Source organism: Sinocyclocheilus anshuiensis, unplaced genomic scaffold (assembly GCF_001515605.1).
Source record: "Sinocyclocheilus anshuiensis isolate Anshui unplaced genomic scaffold, SAMN03320099.WGS_v1.1 scaffold2229, whole genome shotgun sequence".
Taxonomy (NCBI): Eukaryota; Metazoa; Chordata; class Actinopteri; order Cypriniformes; family Cyprinidae; genus Sinocyclocheilus; species Sinocyclocheilus anshuiensis.
The window spans coordinates 376,340-383,072 of record NW_015552799.1 but is presented as its reverse complement, the minus strand read 5'-3'; the positions used below and the strand labels follow the sequence as shown (position 1 = coordinate 383,072).

Here is a 6,733-nt window from a genome sequence, read left to right as displayed (position 1 = left end):
ATATATATATAAAGGAGTCATACCCAAAATAAATTATGATTTTACCTTGGTTTGTTTGTAAATGTGTGCCATGTTGCCATTGGGGTGTGGAGCCACAACATCTACCACAAGCAGTATTAAAGACTGACCACCATTTTGCCGAATGTTTCAAGTTTTTATATCTTTTTAGAAACGTACACATTGCCAATAATGGAAATGCATTCCTTTCTGCAGAATTCCAAGATATTCATGTGATGATATTCATGGGGTTTGGATTTCTGGCCACGTTCCTTTTACGATATGGTTCAGTGGATTGGGGTTTAACGTGCTGTTGGCAGCCGTGGCCATCCAGTGGGCCGTCTTGATGAATGGCTTTCTGCTGCCACAACGACACCACAGAAGAGAGATCCACATCAATATTAAGAGGTACATACATTACAGCTCTTAGCATTCTGCAGAATTCCAAGATATTCATGTGATGATATTCATGGGGTTTGGATTTCTGGCCACGTTCCTTTTACGATATGGTTCAGTGGATCGGGGTTTAACGTGCTGTTGGCAGCCGTGGCCATCCAGTGGACCGTCTTGATGAATGGCTTTCTGCTGCCACAACGACACCACAGAAGAGAGATCCACATCAATATGAAGAGGTACATACATTACAGCTCTTAGCAGATGCTTTCTTACAAGAGCCAACAATGTATTGTTAATGACAAAAGCCAGAATAGGCAAGTCAATGACAGATAAAAAGCTAGTACACCCAAAAATGTAAATTTGCTAAAAATGTGTTTACTCTCAGGCCATCCAAGATGTAAATGAGTTTCTGTCTTCATCTACAGATTTGAAAAAAATGTAGCATTACATCACTTGCTCACCAAAGGATCCTCTGCAGTGAATAGGTGCCGTCATAACGAGAGTCCAAACAGCTGATAAAAACATCACAATAATGTACCTATTCACTGTAGAGGATCCATTGGTGATCAAGTGATGTAATGCTAAATTTCTCCAAATCTGTTCCCATGAAGAAACTCATTTAGGATGGCCTGAGGGTAAGTGCAATTTCAGCTCATTTTAATTTTTGGGTGAACTATTCCTTTAAGATGCTTTACAGCATCAGACTTTATCAAATGTTATTTGTGCTCCTCATGTAGTGTGATTGAGGCAGAGCTCTGTGCAGCATCTGCTCTGGTTGTCATGGGAGCAGTCCACGGGAAGACAAATCCTGTCCAGCTTTTACTAATGGCTCTGGTGGAGGTCACAGGATTTGTGGTCAATCAGTGGATCCTGCGAACTCTGCTCAGTGTAAGAGAAGTATTACTTTCCCAGATAAAAGTTTTTATCCTCTATATATATATATATTTCTCTGTGCAATAAAATGATAAAATTCTCAGATATACATTTATTTTCAAGATTTCCCATATCCTCATCTCAGGGTACATTGCAAGCCAATTTCAGTAAAATTCAGTAAGAGTTTAAATTCAGTAAAAGTTTAAAATAAAAACTGCAATATTTTTTTTTATGCTATATCGGGCAAATTCAGACGGTGACACATTTCTTGACAAACAGCTTTTCCAGTCTTCAAATTTTTTTTATTGCGAAACACTGAAAAATGAATTATTATTATGTGATACTGTTGAAAATATCATTGACAAAAATAGTTAAATAAAATAATAATAATCTGAATACTTGCAAGACATTCCACCTAGTATTGTGCATGCTATTTTATTCAGACAGACTGTGTATTTTCATACTGTATTGAAGCAGAGCTCATGTATCAGGCAGATCCAGTGTAGAGCATCATGCTGCTGCATGTCTTCGGAGCTCTGTTTGGTGTCATGGGTGCTGCACAGAGAGGGGATCGAACCAGTGCATGAGAAAGAGAAAACTGACCATAAGACTGGCTTATTCGCAATGTTTGGTGAGTACAGTAACCAGTTATCTATCTCTCAAACTCAGAAAATAACCTCAAAACTCTAAACCAGTTTCTTGGTTTCAGGCCTTAACCATAACGGCACATCATATGATTTAGAGCAAATTCCAGTGAGCTTTAAACATAACCAGTTGAATGTTTAATAGCACCTTATTTCATACATTTAAAATATACATTGTTTGGTTTAAGTCACTTAAATTTTTATTTTTCAACAAAGCAAAATTTTTTCTAAAGATTATTATTTACAGATTATTTAGTTTGCGTGTATAATGATTGAGTTTCATAGCTGTGACAGTAAATGTGACCACATTACTTAATGAGTCAATGTGTTTGAATGCTTAAATAAATAATTCATTGACTAAATGCACTCACTTGACAGTTAAAGACAGTTATTTTTGTTCCTGAATGAATCAGCTTCATTCAACAATTCATTTGAATGAAATATTCATTTGTTACAGTCATTGATTTGATGTTTTCTTGTTTAGTTCCTAAATGAATCTGCGTTTTGAACGACTTGGTTCAATGATTGAGTGACTTACTCATAAAGACAGTCATTGATCACTTCCTACTAGTGTATAGTTGTATTCTGCAGAAAAATTAACTGAATAAATCCCTCCACTAATGAACAGTCTGTGTGGAACAAACAGACAAGCAGAGTGATACAAACCTTGAATTTATGCTTGTCCAATCAGATTCGAGAACTGAAGTGTAATTCTTTTTAATTAAATTATGCACAGGAACATCCTCCCTTTCTCTCTTCCTCACATGTTCCTGTGGATGTTCTGGCCCAGTTTTAACTCGACACTGGTGGGAGATCACAAGTGGGAGAGAGGACTGAAGCTTACTGTCATATATGGGACGTATCTGTCGCTGGCTGTCAGTGTTGTCATGGCAATGTCTGTCTCTATGCTCACTAGCTCCAAAGGAAAGATGAACATGGTGAGCGGCTGTAGGAACAATTCCCACATAGCAACTTCCTCACATAGTAGAAAACAATTATAATATTATATTATATCAATACTGTTTCACATTATGAAAGTAAAATGGGTTGTCAACAGCATTTCATGTTCACTTAGATGGGATCCAGGAATGTTGACCAGATTTTCAGATAATTAATTGGATATAATGATATGAGTAACAAGTTTGACTGGTGTTTGCTGCACTTCCTCTGAACAGGTTCATGTCCAGAGCTCCACCCTGTCTGGTGGTGTTGCCATTGGAGTTGCCATGACAGCAGTCCACACGCCATGGATTGCCATGACGATTGGCTTATCTCTTATCAGCCTTGGGATTCCGCTACATGAAGATAAACCCACATCGGTCACAAAATTCTTATTTTGTAAATTCAAATTTAAAATTTTTTTTTCCAGTCTCGTCTACTGTGCCATCAAATTGAGAACTGAGTGTTGTAATATCTAATTGAGGAGGAACAAGAAAGTTTAATGTTTATCTTGTTTGAGTCAGGGTTATTATCGTTAACCTACACTTAAACCATGAAAAAAATCATTACTAGAAATAACTTTTCATTACTTGAAATGCAATAATATACAAACATTAACTGAAATAAAATGTATATAATTAAAATTTCAGCTAATTGCAAAGGTAACATTTCTCATTTTTAAGCTGCATGAACTAAAATAATAAATATAAACTAAAAATACATATAAAAATTATAGTAAAGTATAATAAACTAAAATAATTAAAACTCAAACTATATAGACATATTTAAAAACAAAAACTAAAAAATGACTAAAACTTACAACAAAATTGCTAAAACTTTAAAATTAAAGCAAAAACAGACTATATATATATATTTTTAAAATCTAATTCAAACTATTATCAATAACTATTTGTTATTGACGCCCATTTTCAGCACTGTGCTCATTGTCTTTTGTCTTCCGGTTTGTATTTCCACAGCATGAAGGTAAGAGCTTACAAATTTATGAATGAACCGCTTGTTTTAAAATCTGACATTTGTTATGACATCCGCTTGAAACATTACAATGCACATGATAACTTTCATTAACTCTACATTAAGTAAATCCACTTCACCAGCTAATTACTCTTCGACAGTGATCCCATAGAAATATATGATATACTGCAAAAAAGACAACATTCTAAAGATGGCTGCGCGCTCGTTTCTCTGGCGCATAAGGTCTATATCAAACTGGTTTGGGTGTCAAGATGGATTTTGTGGTGCAGCCTATGGCAAGGTTAAATGTGTTTAAAATAACATTAAAATCAGTGTTTCAAAATGAGCGACCTATAAAGACCAGGCTTTGAGGAGAGCCACAACACTTAAAGGCACAATATGTAAGATTGTTTTATTAAAATATCCGAAAACCACTAGAACAGTGTTATATATTTTGCTGACTTGTGTACTTACATTATCCCAAATGTTTAGAAGAATGTTTAAATCCAGAGAAATAAGCAATTTTAACTAGTGACACGGACCGTGTCCATAGTGTCATTGTGTCGCCTGCCAATGACGTCATAACCCCTTGATTTCCGGTTTTGTTTTGTAGAAAACATGGAAACACCAAAGAATAGACCGGTGACGACCGCACAGAGTAGCATTATAACAGAACTTTCAAATGTATCTAGTATGATAAAACAGCGCTGCTTTACCCCACGTACGCACGACCGGAAGGAGCGGAAGCAGTCGACTGTGGCATAATAAAAGCTCCGCTGCTTTCGAGTCATGCGTCACGCTCGTTCAGCGGCCTCGTTTCGCTTCGACGGCTTTCAGCCTCACCCTGCTTCATTCTACTACGTTAATAAATCATTAGCTCATCCATGAACATGATTTCTGCCCGAGTCCCGTCGGATTGCGTCAGCTGTGGGGATGAAGACGACAACTCCCATGATTCCACACTCAGTCACGGCGTCATCAAACTACGCCTTTGTTTCTTTGTTTGTTTTGAATACGTGCCCTCTAGCGGCGAAAATTACATATTGTGCCTTTAAACTGCCTGCTAGTAGAGGATCTTTCTTTACAAATACACCTGGCTAGCTAGGTTTTCAAGAGAAAATCAAAACCCAAGAGGCCAAAGAAGAAAGCCTTTGTACCACCGGGACAAGACCACAGGAACCAGATGAGTCCTCTGCACAATGTGACATTGCTGCAGCCTGGAATTGTACTGCTGGTTCGTCTGGTCAGAGGAGAACTGGCCCCCCGACTGAGCCTGGTTTCTCCCAAGGTTTTTTCTCCATTCTGTCACCGATGAAGATTCGGTTCCTTGCCCCGCTGTCGCCTCTGGCTTGCTTAGTTGGGGACACTTCATTTCCAGCGATATCGTTGACTTGATTGCAAATGATTGCAAAGATACTATTTAAACTGAACTGAGCAGGATGATGACATCACTGAATTGAATGATGAACTGTCTTTAACTGAAAATTGAGTGTTTACTATTGTCATTTTGCATGATTGACACACTATTTTCCTAATTAATGCTGTTCAGTTGCTTTGACACAATCTGTATTGTTAAAAGCGCTATATAAATAAAGGTGACTTGGCTTGACTTGACTTTCTCCTTCTGTCTCCAATAAAAAATAAACCAAACTCAGTTTAAAAACACACTCTTAAAGTATAATTTCTCAATAGTGACACTCATTCAATAATCACAATCATTCCGTCAACACAATATTTTCACCACTATTTTCACTAAAAGCTTAAAACTGAGTGCTTTTTAAAGGCTCAAAGTAACGTGTATCACCCGATCTGACTAATTAGCCCAACCCACATCGGTTAGCTCATTTCAAAGAGAACCAAGCAAGGGTGTCAGAGAGAGAGAGAAAGAGTACTCCCAAAACTAAAAAATAAAAATAAATCAATAAAAATAAACCCATACCGCTTTAATTACAGGAACACTTGAGCTGACATGAATAATGTTTTATGCTTTAAAATTGAGAAATTTTGTTTAAATTTTTAATTCTGGATTTTCTCTGCGTTCTCACACTTTTGGATGTGTATACTGGATATTACATTAACTATCAGGAATGATTTTCTGTTTTTCTCTTTCATCCAGAATCACATGCTGTTTGCTTTTGAGTGTCATGACACCTGCAGCGTCCTCAACGTGCATGCCGTTCCGGGAATTCTGGGATAGTTTGCTCTTTTATTTCTACGGCTGGCCAGTAACGAAAGCACAATGTAAAACATGTTTCACTTTTATTCAAACCTGTGACGTGTATCCATAGAATGTCATTAAAGGAATACTTTACCCCTAAAAAATAAAATTTGCTGAAAATTTGCTCACCTTCGGGCCATCCAAGATGTAGATGTGTTTGTTTATTCATCAGAACAGATTGGGAGAAATTTAGCATTGCATCACTCGCTCAGCAATGGATCCTCTGCAGTGAATGGGTGCCATCAGAGTGAGAGTCCAAACATCTGATAAAAACATCACAATAATCCACAAGTAATCCAGTCCATCAGTTATTGTCTTGTGAAGTGAAAAGCTGTCTCATTAAGACGTTTTGTAACTTAAAACCATTGGTTCCAGCTAAAATAGTGACTTTTTCCCCCCTCTCTACAGTATATGTTGTCTTATTGGAAAGCACTTTGGCCAACCTAAGTTGTTTTTAAATGTGCTATACAAATAAACATTCCATAATCCATCATTTTGCTTTCTACAGTGAAAAAGTCGTCTCGTCTGAATCAAGAGAGAAATATGCACAGATACAGTTCAAAACCTTTCTGAAGAAATTTGTTGATGGATTTTGATGTGAGAGGACAACAAGGGATGGACTTTTTCACTGGAGGAAGCTTTATTATGGATTGTGGATTTGTATTTTGGCCAGAAACAACTGTTAAAATGCCTT

At 37.0% G+C, this 6,733-nt stretch overlaps 1 pseudogene; it reads left to right on the top strand.

Moving 5' to 3' along the window:
• Positions 1-6,733, top strand: part of LOC107667951 (ammonium transporter Rh type A-like) — a 20,662-nt pseudogene that overhangs the window by 4,826 nt on the left and 9,103 nt on the right.